A 13,133-nucleotide genomic window follows, 5' to 3' on the forward strand; every position below is an offset into this window, starting at 1 on the left:
TGTGGAGAAGCCCAGAGCCCTTGCCTTTTTTTGTTTTGTTTTAAATTCCAGATCTCTTTTTATTCAGTTTTTATACAGCTGATATTTATAGAATTCCCGCAATTTATTTGCCTCAGCATGTATCAACTTGTTTAAAGCTTGCTGCGCTTCCAAAAGTTGTGTTCTTATGCACAAAGAATGATCTTTACCATACTGGCGTCCTAGGGAAGTTACCCACTTCTCTAACCTGAGCATTTCTCTTTTTCGGACTTTCTTTTGATGGCTAAGGTAGGAAACAATCTCTCCTCGGAGTACTGCTTTTGCTGTCTCCCAGAACAATGTCACATCTGGCCTATGCTGAGCATTATCAATTTGGTATTGTTGCCACTTAGATATCAGAAACGGCAGAAATTTAGAATCTCTATATAGATGTGAGGGGAATCTCCAATTACTCCCCAGCGGTCTGGCCCCACTGCCCTGTAGACTCAACTCCACCCACGCATGATCCGATATCCTAATCGGCCCTATCTGTACCTGCTTCACCTGTGTTAAGAGGTCTCTACAGATCAACAGGTAATCTATTCTGGATAGAGTAGAATGAACCCTTGACATGTGGGTGAAATCTTTCTTTATGGGGTGGAGGGTTCTCCATGTGTCCACTAGACCCAAAGCTGAATCCAATAAGTTCACTCCCCTCACTACCCGTGCTAGTTCTCTGTCTGTGGGTTTGGATCTGTCTAATCTGGGGTCAGCCACCTCATTTAGGTCTCCTCCCAGCACTATCGGAATATCTCCAAATTCTAGAATTATTTTGATAACTTTTGCATAAAACCCCCGCTCAAATGTATTTGGGGCGTACACATTGCATAGTAGCAGGGGTTAGCGTTCAAGCACCACCGAGGCCTTAACATATCTTCCTTCTGGATCTGACAGTACTTTCTTGATCTCCAGGTGCAATCCTTTCTTAAACAACATTACCACTCCCCCCTTCCTCCCCACTGCCGGAGCTTCCACCAAATTCCCCACCCACCACCTTTTTAGTTTAGCATGCTCCCACGCTGAAAGATGTGTCTCCTGCAGGAAGGCAACGGAGGCTCCCCTATCTCGTAGAACTTTTAAAATCTTATGTCTTTTAATTGGCGAATGGAGTCCCCCAACATTCCATGTAATAAATGTTAATTTGGACATGTTAACCTATCCCAGACCGCTCCTCAGAAGTTTTTGACTACACATGTTATCATTCTAGGTGGTCCCTTTGTGAGAGAGTGTCCCAGCTTCCTCCGTCCCAGGACCTTATGTATACCAGCCATATCTGGCACACCGTCTGCAGTTACTGCCCACCTCTTAGGTAGTGTTCCCTCCCCCCGTTCCCCTCCCTCTTCCTAACCCTCCCTCCCCCCCCCCAGACCCCCCATGCCCTTCGACAGGACCAACCCCATCTAGGTGAGACCACAGCATGCAAAGATCCCCACTCTCCCCCAGCCCCTCCCCCCGCACACACTTTATTCATACAATATATATCTTAACCCTCCATGCATACAGATCTGCTCAACACTATTTTTACCATTCAGCACACTGCCACATCTTCCCTCTCTGCTAGCTGCCAAAGTGTTTAGTACAATGTCAAGTGGATTCCCCCTCCTTCATCTCACGGTTGATGAACTGTAAGGCCAGCTGATCCGAGATAAAGGGGACCCATTTCCCGGCATTCAAGATCTTTAGCATAGCCGGGTAAATCAACATGAATCTTGCATTGCGCTCCACCAACGCTGAACACATCGGGTGAAATTTCTTCCTTCTGTCCTGCACGCTTGTAGAATAATCTTGGAAGATGCGCACTTGGGATCCAGCATACCTCAAGGATTCCCTTTTCTGTCGATATCCCCTTAGGATCTCCTCTTTGTGTAGATAGTTGAGGATTTAATGATCACAACTCTAGGCCGCTGGTCGCTCTGCGGGGCCCGTCCCAGTCTATGGGCCCGCTCAATACAAAGAGGGCCTCTGCTGTCCGATAAAGCGAATTCCTTCACTAGCCAATCTTCCAGCATAGGTCCAAGGTTTCTTTCAGGTGCGCTTTCTGGAATGCCAATCAGGCGGAGATTATTGCGCCGTGCCCTGTTCTCTAAATCACCCAGCTTCTCTGCCTGACTTGCCAGTTTGTTCTTTTTTATTTATTTATTTATTTATAATTTTTTAATATTACAATCCAAGCAAACACGCTTGTACAGAAAGTAGTTAAATACAGATCCATTTAAAGCAAATATAATAGCATTAGCTGGGGAATAAATACAGATCAAACAGATTCATCCCTCTATTTATATTTAAACCACTAAAGTCCACAAGTACGATTCAAGATTTGCAAATTTGGAGATTTAAAGGTCAATTAACATCATTATTAAAGGAAAAAAAAGCGAAAAAATGTGAAGCAGCAAGAAATATTATTTTTCAGAACGCTTAAGTTTCTCTTTCAGTTCTCTTGGATAACAAAAAATCAGTGAGATGTTTAGGTTCAAAAAATATATACTTAATAGATTGTAGTCTAACTATGCATTTACATGGGTAATGCAAAAAGAAAGAAGCACCCAACTGTTGCACTCCAGGTCTACTTAAAAGAAATTGACGTCTTCTTTTTTGGGTCTCTCTTGTCACGTCCGGAAATATTCTTATTTTTAACCCATGAAAATCTTTGTTTCTATTTTTAAAGAAAAGTCGCATTATCCATCCTTTATCAGGTGCCAGCACCACCGTGGCTATCAATGTAGAAGGAAAAACTTTTTCAGAGTCCGAAGATTCTAGTAGTGCTGTAACATCCAAGGGGGATTCTAAAGATTCATGCTCAGCTGGTTTTTGCACCGGCAAGTAATATACTTGTAGAAACGGAGGAATTGCATCATCAGGAACTTGAAGTATATCTTTCATATATTTTAGTAACATTTCTTTAGGAGACATTGTTTTAGTCCTTGGAAAGTTAATAAACCTGAGGTTATTACTTCTTTGATTGTTTTCTAGCACTTCAATTTTCCTGCGCAAGCTCATCAAGTCTTTAACCGTTGTTGCTTGAATATCTTGAACTTGTTTTTCTTTTTGATCAAAATTCTATATTTTCTCATCTAATAACTTTACATCATTCTTTAATTTTATCGTATCTTCAGTTAAAGTTTGAATTTTTGACTCTAATTGGTTTATTTGAGGGCATAGAGCCTTTCCAAAAGAAGCAATCAAGGCCCACAGTGATTCAAGAGTTACTTCAGATGGTGCTTCTAATGAAGCAAACATTTGCATAGGTAAACTTGATTTTAAAGGCGTACTTATCTCACTTCCCGTAGCCAAGAGTTGCCCCGTCGGTATAGTTGTTTGTTTCACAGCGGCTCCAACTTCCACAATTGTGGGTCTCTCCGAGCTCACCCCAAGCTGTTCCAGTGTCTCGAGTCTAACCAACTTTTCCGTGGTAGACGCCATCAAAGGGGTGCTCGCATGCTGCGGCTGCGGGGGTGGCGTCCTCTGGTCCGGGCTTAAAGTTGTCTCAAGCACGGGCGCCGGTTCAGGGCCTCCAACTGCTCCGACCAGCGCCAATGTGCCACTCACAGACCCATTTCCTTGCTGGTTCTGAACGAATAAGTCCATAGGTCCGATCACCGGGACTGCTTGTCGGCTTGAAGACACCGTGCCGGCCAATTTGCCCCTTCGCTTAGGCATTGCGAAGGGCTAGGACAAACTCGCTGAGAGCACTGCTTTCACACGTTCGCTCTAGGCAGCCATCTTGAATCTCATCCCTGGATGATGCCAGTTTGTTCTGAAGACCAAGGATTTCCAGTTCCCAGCGCTGCCAGCTGTCTTCCAGGGTGGAAATCCCTTTCTACGCCTCCGCGGTTCTGCTTGCGAGATCTGCTAACAGCCCATCAAGTTTCCCCAGTCTGCCTTCCAGCGAATTGAAACGGGGCTCCAGCGCGCTTCCGACGGCCGTTGCAAGCTGCTCTAGTTGCGTAGCAGAAAACTCCGCCTCGCTGTGGGGAGACGCGGCCGCCATCTTGTTTTTATCGCTGGGCCCGGGCACTTTATCCTTTTCGTTTTTTGCACCCTTCCTGGTTCTGGCGATCGGCATGGGTGCGAAGTACTGTTCCATGCACCCTCACCGATTCTTCTGCAGGTCAGACAGCGTTTTACGGAGAGTATGACGGGGTCAGGAGGCTAGGACGTCAGACTCAGAAACAGAGCGAAGCCTTGCGCCGGAAGAAGAGGACCTCAGCTGGCGGGGGTTGGGGTCCCCCGCCAGCAAAGGTAGCCCATGGTGGCGGGAGGGGGGATTGAGAGGGTCGTTGGCAGGGGGGTCCAAGGCCGAATCTATGGGGGCCCAGGCCCCCGTGGCCCCACGTATCTATGCCACTGCCGCATGGCCATGTGGCGGGGAGCCCTTACTTCCACTCATTGAGGTGGCGGCAAGGGCTCCCACGGTAACCAGGCAGCATGCGGAGATGCCGGACTACAGCTGGGTTACTGCTGCGCTATTTCCAGGGGTTTTAGTTTTCTCCTGGAAATGGCATGCGCTGGAGGCGGAACTACCACCAGGCGCCACGGGCCGGTGGTAGTTCTGTTTTAGCATCTGGTAAGCCTGCGTTTGGCTTACTGACGCTTTGTAAAAGGGCCCCTTAGACTTAGCTCATAACGTTTCATTGGTAGGTCAGGGCAAGTTACATACAGATACAGTAGGTATTTGCCTGTTCCCTGAGGACAGGGTGGGATTAAGATATAGGCAAATTTAGGCACTTTTCTTTTTCTGTGAGGCCTTTAATCTCTTCCCCCTCTTGATGCCTGTTATTACCCCTTATCTCCTTTCTTATCCAATTTGTATTGCTGTAAACAGTATAGACACCACTTATAGATACTGTGCAGTATATCATGCATTGTAAATAAATAAATGGGCATTCCTTAATCCTGAACGCATTGCATTGGCCTTGACTGGAGATCATAAGATATCATCAGTTGTGGCTGCTTCATTGGACCATATGGGAGAAAAGGTAGTGTACATTGGTATCAGCCCCTCAATTCTAGAGTCCATAGGCAGATGTCTGAGAATCAGTGTTGTGATTAGCTTCAACTGCTGTATGATAGATCTTCAACCTCCAAAGCAAATTAACAGTGCCTAAAAGCGCTGGAAGCAGACAAACAGGTGCCAGGAGTTATACAGGCTGCAAAGAATTCCCAAAACTGCAGCCTTTGGGCAAGAATCCACTAGGGCTGCTGCTGCTACGGCTTCTCACTCCCACAGCCTCTTGGCTGAGGTGCAGCTAGCGAGTCTTTCCCTGACTCAGTGCCGGTTCCAGGAACTCCAGCCGCCCCCTCAGTGCTGGAATGCAGCCCGTCCAAAGTAAGGGCGGATGGAAGTGCTTCCCGGGAACAGATTTGGTGAGTACAAGATGAAAAGCAGAGGACATACCGCAGGGTCGTCGGAGACCTTCAGTCGTTTCACTTTTTTTTTGTTTTCTCCTTTGTTGCTTTCCAAACTTCTTTTTTCCTTGAAGGCTGCGATTGGGCTTTTTCCTGATGTCAGTGGGAGTGAGTGAGCGCCTGCCTGGGCTGCTGTAGGGAGGAGGGAGGGAGTTGCACAACAACTCTCAGACCTCTCAGGGGTGAAGGGGCTCGTGTAGCCAAGTGTCTGGTATTTCTTCTGTTACTCCTTTTCAGACAAATGAAAACCAATGTAATATGCGAGAAATGTAGATATAGGGAACGGGATAAGCTGAAGGATTCCCGAAACGGAAGCTAGTGGCGCAGCCTTCAAGTGGAGAGATTTGGGTAAGTTAACTGTAAGGAAGTGGTATTTGTGCCACTGTCTCTGCTGTTCACTTGCCTGTTCTCACTTTTACATCCTGGGTCCCCACTATGCCTTCTCTCGAAACTATGCTGTCTCCTGGCCTCGTCTGGCAGTGATAAATGGTCAGGGGAAAGAGGGGCTATTCCTCCTTGCTGTGGGACTAGCAGCCTGCAGCGGAGAGAGAGAGAGAGAGAGAATGCCGGTGGAGGAACAGCTGCAGGTGGTAGGGAAAATGAATTCAGCTATCTTAGAGGGAAGAAGAAAAAAGCTGGAGATTTGGGGCTAGTAGCAGAAGGTTCCTGCGTACCCCTTTTGAAGCTATTTTACAGTGTGCCTTCTTGTGGAGAAGCCCAGAGCCCTTGCCTTTTTTTTATTTTGTTTTAAATTCCAGATCTCTTTTTATTCAGTTTTTATACAGCTGATATTTATAGAATTCCCGCAATTTATTTGCCTCAGCATGTATCAACTTGTTTAAAGCTTGCTGCGCTTCCAAAAGTTGTGTTCTTATGCACAAAGAATGATCTTTACCATACTGGCGTCCTAGGGAAGTTACCCACTTCTCTAACCTGAGCATTTCTCTTTTTCGCACTTTCTTTTGATGGCTAAGGTAGGAAACAATCTCTCCTCGGAGTACTGCTTTTGCTGTCTCCCAGAACAATGTCACATCTGGCCTATGCTGAGCATTATCAATTTGGTATTGTTGCCACTTAGATATCAGAAACGGCAGAAATTTAGAATCTCTATATAGATGTGAGGGGAATCTCCAATTACTCCCCAGCGGTCTGGCCCCACTGCCCTGTAGACTCAACTCCACCCACGCATGATCCGATATCCTAATCGGCCCTATCTGTACCTGCTTCACCTGTGTTAAGAGGTCTCTACAGATCAACAGGTAATCTATTCTGGATAGAGTAGAATGAACCCTTGACATGTGGGTGAAATCTTTCTTTATGGGGTGGAGGGTTCTCCATGTGTCCACTAGACCCAAAGCTGAATCCAATAAGTTCACTCCCCTCACTACCCGTGCTAGTTCTCTGTCTGTGGGTTTGGATCTGTCTAATCTGGGGTCAGCCACCTCATTTAGGTCTCCTCCCAGCACTATCGGAATATCTCCAAATTCTAGAATTATTTAGATAACTTTTGCATAAAACCCCCGCTCAAATGTATTTGGGGCGTACACATTGCATAGTAGCAGGGGTTAGCGTTCAAGCACCACCGAGGCCATAACATATCTTCCTTCTGGATCTGACAGCACTTTCTTGATCTCCAGGTGCAATCCTTTCTTAAACAACATTACCACTCCCCCCTTCCTCCCCACTGCCGGAGCTTCCACCAAATTCCCCACCCACCACCTTTTTAGTTTAGCATGCTCCCACGCTGAAAGATGTGTCTCCTGCAGGAAGGCAACGGAGGCTCCCCTATCTCGTAGAACTTTTAGAATCTTATGTCTTTTAATTGGCGAATGGAGTCCCCCAACATTCCATGTAATAAATGTTAATTTGGACATGTTAACCTATCCCAGACCGCTCCTCAGAAGTTTTTGACTACACATGTTATCATTCTAGGTGGTCCCTTTGTGAGAGAGTGTCCCAGCTTCCTCCGTCCCAGGACCTTATGTATACCAGCCATATCTGGCACACCGTCTGCAGTTACTGCCCACCTCTTAGGTAGTGTTCCCTCCCCCCGTTCCCCTCCCTCTTCCTAACCCTCCCTCCCCCCCCCCAGACCCCCCATGCCCTTCGACAGGACCAACCCCATCTAGGTGAGACCACAGCATGCAAAGATCCCCACTCTCCCCCAGCCCCTCCCCCCGCACACACTTTATTCATACAATATATATCTTAACCCTCCATGCATACAGATCTGCTCAACACTATTTTTACCATTCAGCACACTGCCACATCTTCCCTCTCTGCTAGCTGCCAAAGTGTTTAGTACAATGTCAAGTGGATTCCCCCTCCTTCATCTCACGGTTGATGAACTGTAAGGCCAGCTGATCCGAGATAAAGGGGACCCATTTCCCGGCATTCAAGATCTTTAGCATAGCCGGGTAAATCAACATGAATCTTGCATTGCGCTCCACCAACGCTGAACACATCGGGTGAAATTTCTTCCTTCTGTCCTGCACGCTTGTAGAATAATCTTGGAAGATGCGCACTTGGGATCCAGCATACCTCAAGGATTCCCTTTTCTGTCGATATCCCCTTAGGATCTCCTCTTTGTGTAGATAGTTGAGGATTTTAATGATCACAACTCTAGGCCGCTGGTCGCTCTGCGGGGCCCGTCCCAGTCTATGGGCCCGCTCAATACAAAGAGGGCCTCTGCTGTCCGATAAAGCGAATTCCTTCACTAGCCAATCTTCCAGCATAGGTCCAAGGTTTCTTTCAGGTGCGCTTTCTGGAATGCCAATCAGGCGGAGATTATTGCGCCGTGCCCTGTTCTCTAAATCACCCAGCTTCTCTGCCTGACTTGCCAGTTTGTTCTTTTTATTTATTTATTTATTTATTTATTTATAATTTTTTAATATTACAATCCAAGCAAACACGCTTGTACAGAAAGTAGTTAAATACAGATCCATTTAAAGCAAATATAATAGCATTAGCTGGGGAATAAATACAGATCAAACAGATTCATCCCTCTATTTATATTTAAACCACTAAAGTCCACAAGTACGATTCAAGATTTGCAAATTTGGAGATTTAAAGGTCAATTAACATCATTATTAAAGGAAAAAAAAGCGAAAAAAATGTGAAGCAGCAAGAAATATTATTTTTCAGAACGCTTAAGTTTCTCTTTCAGTTCTCTTGGATAACAAAAATCAGTGAGATGTTTAGGTTCAAAAAATATATACTTAATAGATTGTAGTCTAACTATGCATTTACATGGGTAATGCAAAAAGAAAGAAGCACCCAACTGTTGCACTCCAGGTCTACTTAAAAGAATTGACGTCTTCTTTTTGGGTCTCTTTTGTCACGTCCGGAAATATTCTTATTTTTAACCCATGAAAATCTTTGTTTCTATTTTTAAAGAAAAGTCGCATTATCCATCCTTTATCAGGTGCCAGCACCACCGTGGCTATCAATGTAGAAGGAAAAACTTTTTCAGAGTCCGAAGATTCTAGTAGTGCTGTAACATCCAAGGGGGATTCTAAAGATTCATGCTCAGCTGGTTTTTGCACCGGCAAGTAATATACTTGTAGAAACGGAGGAATTGCATCATCAGGAACTTGAAGTATATCTTTCATATATTTTAGTAACATTTCTTTAGGAGACATTGTTTTAGTCCTTGGAAAGTTAATAAACCTGAGGTTATTACTTCTTTGATTGTTTTCTAGCACTTCAATTTTCCTGCGCAAGCTCATCAAGTCTTTAACCGTTGTTGCTTGAATATCTTGAACTTGTTTTTGTTTTTGATCAAAATTCTGTATTTTCTCATCTAATAACTTTACATCATTCTTTAATTTTATCGTATCTTCAGTTAAAGTTTGAATTTTTGACTCTAATTGGTTTATTTGAGGGCATAGAGCCTTTCCAAAAGAAGCAATCAAGGCCCACAGTGATTCAAGAGTTACTTCAGATGGTGCTTCTAATGAAGCAAACATTTGCATAGGTAAACTTGATTTTAAAGGCGTACTTATCTCACTTCCCGTAGCCAAGAGTTGCCCCGTCGGTATAGTTGTTTGTTTCACAGCGGCTCCAACTTCCACAATTGTGGGTCTCTCCGAGCTCACCCCAAGCTGTTCCAGTGTCTCGAGTCTAACCAACTTTTCCGTGGTAGACGCCATCAAAGGGGTGCTCGCACGCTGCGGCTGCAGGGGTGGCGTCCTCTGGTCCGGGCTTAAAGTTGTCTCAAGCACGGGCGCCGGTTCAGGGCCTCCAACTGCTCCGACCAGCGCCAATGTGCCACTCACAGACCCATTTCCTTGCTGGTTCTGAACGAATAAGTCCATAGGTCCGATCACCGGGACTGCTTGTCGGCTTGAAGACACCGTGCCGGCCGATTTGCCCCTTCGCTTAGGCATTGCGAAGGGCTAGGACAAACTCGCTGAGAGCACTGCTTTCACACGTTCGCTCTAGGCAGCCATCTTGAATCTCATCCCTGGATGATGCCAGTTTGTTCTGAAGACCAAGGATTTCCGGTTCCCAGCGCTGCCAGCTGTCTTGCAGGGTGGAAATCCCTTTCTACGCCTCCGCGGTTCTGCTTGCGAGATCTGCTAACAGCCCATCAAGTTTCCCCAGTCTGCCTTCCAGCGAATTGAAACGGGGCTCCAGCGCGCTTCCGACGGCCGTTGCAAGCTGCTCTAGTTGCCTAGCAGAAAACTCCGCCTCGCTGTGGGGAGACACGGCCGCCATCTTGTTTTTATCGCTGGGCCCGGGCACTTTATCCTTTTCGTTTTTTGCACCCTTCCTGGTTCTGGCGATCGGCATGGGTGCGAAGTACTGTTCCATGCACCCTCACCGATTCTTCTGCAGGTCAGACAGCGTTTTACGGAGGGTATGACGGGTCAGGAGGCTAGGATCGTGCGGGTCCCTCGGAGAAGCACAGAATCACTGCTGCTGCTTCCACCGCATCACGTGGTCCCTTTATTCAGTTTTTAACAGGTACAGCTCTCCAAGACAAGAGCATTACATAACATTACAGTAAATACAATAGAAAATGAGATCATATCTAAAATGAAAGAAGGGTTCAAAATATTTAGGACATTGTTTGACATGACTTTTCTGTGCCTGGCTGTCGATAGGCAGGGGACAAATTGAATCACTTAGGGGGTCCTTTTACCAAGCTGTGGGAAAAAGGGCCCTGCGGTAGCGGCGGGTGCCGTTTTTCCTGTGCACCTGAGCCTTTTTTACCGCAATGGGTAAAAAGCCCTAAAAAAATGGCCATGCAGTAAGAGAACTGTTACCGCATGGCAGGGGCATAGCCAGACTTTGGCGGGAGGGGGGTCCAGAGCCCAAGGTGAGGGGGCACATTTTAGCCCCCCCCCCCGGCATTGCTGATCCCCCCTCGCCGCCACTGCCACCACCACCACAAACTTTGACCCCCCCCCCCCCCGCCGACAACCCTCTCGACCCCCCTCCCGCCGACAACCCTCCCTCGCTGCCGCCATGGGCTACCTTTGCTGGCGGGGAACCCCAACCCCCGCCAGCCGAGGTCCTCTTCTTCCAGCGCAAGGCTTTGTTCTGTTTCTGAGTCTGACGTCAGACTCAGAAACAGAGCGAAGCCTTGCGCCGGAAGAAGAGGACCTCGGCTGGCGGGGGTTGGGGTCCCCCGCCAGCAAAGGTAGCCCATGGTGGCGGGAGGGGGGATTGAGAGGGTCGTTGGCAGGGGGGTCCAAGGCCGAATCTATGGGGGCCCAGGCCCCCGTGGCCCCACGTATCTATGCCACTGCCGCATGGCCATGTGGCGGGGAGCCCTTACTTCCACTCATTGAGGTGGCGGCAAGGGCTCCCACGGTAACCAGGCAGCATGCGGAGATGCCGGACTACAGCTGGGTTACTGCTGCGCTATTTCCAGGGGTTTTAGTTTTCTCCTGGAAATGGCATGCGCTGGAGGCGGAACTACCACCAGGCGCCACGGGCCGGTGGTAGTTCTGTTTTAGCATCTGGTAAGCCTGCGTTGGGCTTACTGACGCTTTGTAAAAGGGCCCCTTAGACTTAGCTCATAACGTTTCATTGGTAGGTCAGGGCAAGTTACATACAGATACAGTAGGTATTTGCCTGTTCCCTGAGGACAGGGTGGGATTAAGATATAGGCAAATTTAGGCACTTTTCTTTTTCTGTGAGGCCTTTAATCTCTTCCCCCTCTTGATGCCTGTTATTACCCCTTATCTCCTTTCTTATCCAATTTGTATTGCTGTAAACAGTATAGACACCACTTATAGATACTGTGCAGTATATCATGCATTGTAAATAAATAAATGGGCATTCCTTAATCCTGAACGCATTGCATTGGCCTTGACTGGAGATCATAAGATATCATCAGTTGTGGCTGCTTCATTGGACCATATGGGAGAAAAGGTAGTGTACATTGGTATCAGCCCCTCAATTCTAGAGTCCATAGGCAGATGTCTGAGAATCAGTGTTGTGATTAGCTTCAACTGCTGTATGATAGATCTTCAACCTCCAAAGCAAATTAACAGTGCCTAAAAGCGCTGGAAGCAGACAAACAGGTGCCAGGAGTTATACAGGCTGCAAAGAATGCTTGATTTTATTTGTTTATTAGGATTTATTTACCGCCTTTTTGAAGAAATTCACTCAAGGCGGTGTACAGTGATTAGATTTGGGGGTGTTTGCATGGGGAAGTAGTGAATTATTGATAGGGTCATATTAATGTGATGCTATTAAAATATAGGGGCTAGTGTTTGCATGTTTGGGGATCATCAGTGAGCATCAGTGGGATTTGAACGCTCTGCTGCTGTACCCATTAAACTGTGTCTCAGTTCAGACAGAGGAGGGTAGTCTCAGTAGAGAAAAAAGTGATAATCTCATAATGTGTGCTGTTTGAACTGCTTATAACTGTCTGTTCATGTACACCGTCTTGGGTGAATTTCTTAAAGCAGTGTCTATGTGGCAGAACATCTCAAATTGCTCCAAGCATTACTGGCAGATAACTACATTTTTGTATATAGTATAATAAGTAATGGACACTTGGGCTATTCTAAATGAGAAACATATTTAAGCACAAAAAAACCCCACTGAGTTTGTGTTGGTGCATTGGAGTTTGCCCTGTGAATGAGTCCGCCCAAGTAACAGTAGTATTCTTACAAACCATAGAGTGGGTGAGTTATTTTTCTCAGGGCTGCTCCACATTTTGCACATTTTGTATTTGGTGACTTTGATTTCCCCGGCTTTTTAGTCTTGATATTGAAGATACCAGTGGATCTGAGGGATTTTTGCTATTTGTGGGGTCCTTTTACTAACCTGCGGGAAAAAGGGCCCTGCGATAGCAGCAGGGCCCATTTTTCCCTTGCACCAGGGCCCTTTTTACCACAGCAGGTAAAAAGCCCCCTAAAAATGGCTCCACATGGCCATATGGTGGGGACCACTTACCACTGCCACCCATTGAGGTGACGGTAAGGTCTTCTGCGGTAACTGGGCAGCACGTGGCAATGGCCGATTACTGCTGGGTTAACGCTGTGCTAGTGAAAAGAATTTCCACAGCGCTGAAAATGGTGTGCACTCCAGCTGGAACTACCGCCGACAGCTGTGTTGGGCCAGCGGTAGTTCTGTTTTAGCGTGTGGTAAGCCCGCTTTGAGCATACTACCGCTTTGTGAAAGACCCCTTGAGTATTTATTCAAAATACTGAACATTCTATGGCTGCATGATACCCTTAAGGGAGCGA

General features: G+C 46.6%; 1 protein-coding gene across 5 annotated transcripts in view; it reads left to right on the top strand.

The window, feature by feature from the left end:
- OSMR (oncostatin M receptor) overlaps positions 1-13,133 on the top strand; it is a 294,947-nt gene that overhangs the window by 21,923 nt on the left and 259,891 nt on the right. For 2 of the 5 annotated variants that reach the window (XM_030193062.1, XM_030193058.1), the window contains exons 1-2: positions 5,326-5,382; positions 5,662-5,772. The exons of 1 other annotated variant lie outside the window; for it this stretch is intronic. The gene's annotated coding sequence lies outside the window, so the exon portion shown is untranslated. Of the gene's footprint in view, positions 1-5,297; positions 5,383-5,659; positions 5,773-13,133 lie in introns of those variants that run through there. 2 more of the 5 variants (XM_030193063.1, XM_030193060.1) reach the window with 2 other exon arrangements.

The sequence above is a fragment of the Microcaecilia unicolor genome, chromosome 2, assembly GCF_901765095.1.
Source record: "Microcaecilia unicolor chromosome 2, aMicUni1.1, whole genome shotgun sequence".
Lineage (NCBI taxonomy): Eukaryota > Metazoa > Chordata > Amphibia > Gymnophiona > Siphonopidae > Microcaecilia > Microcaecilia unicolor.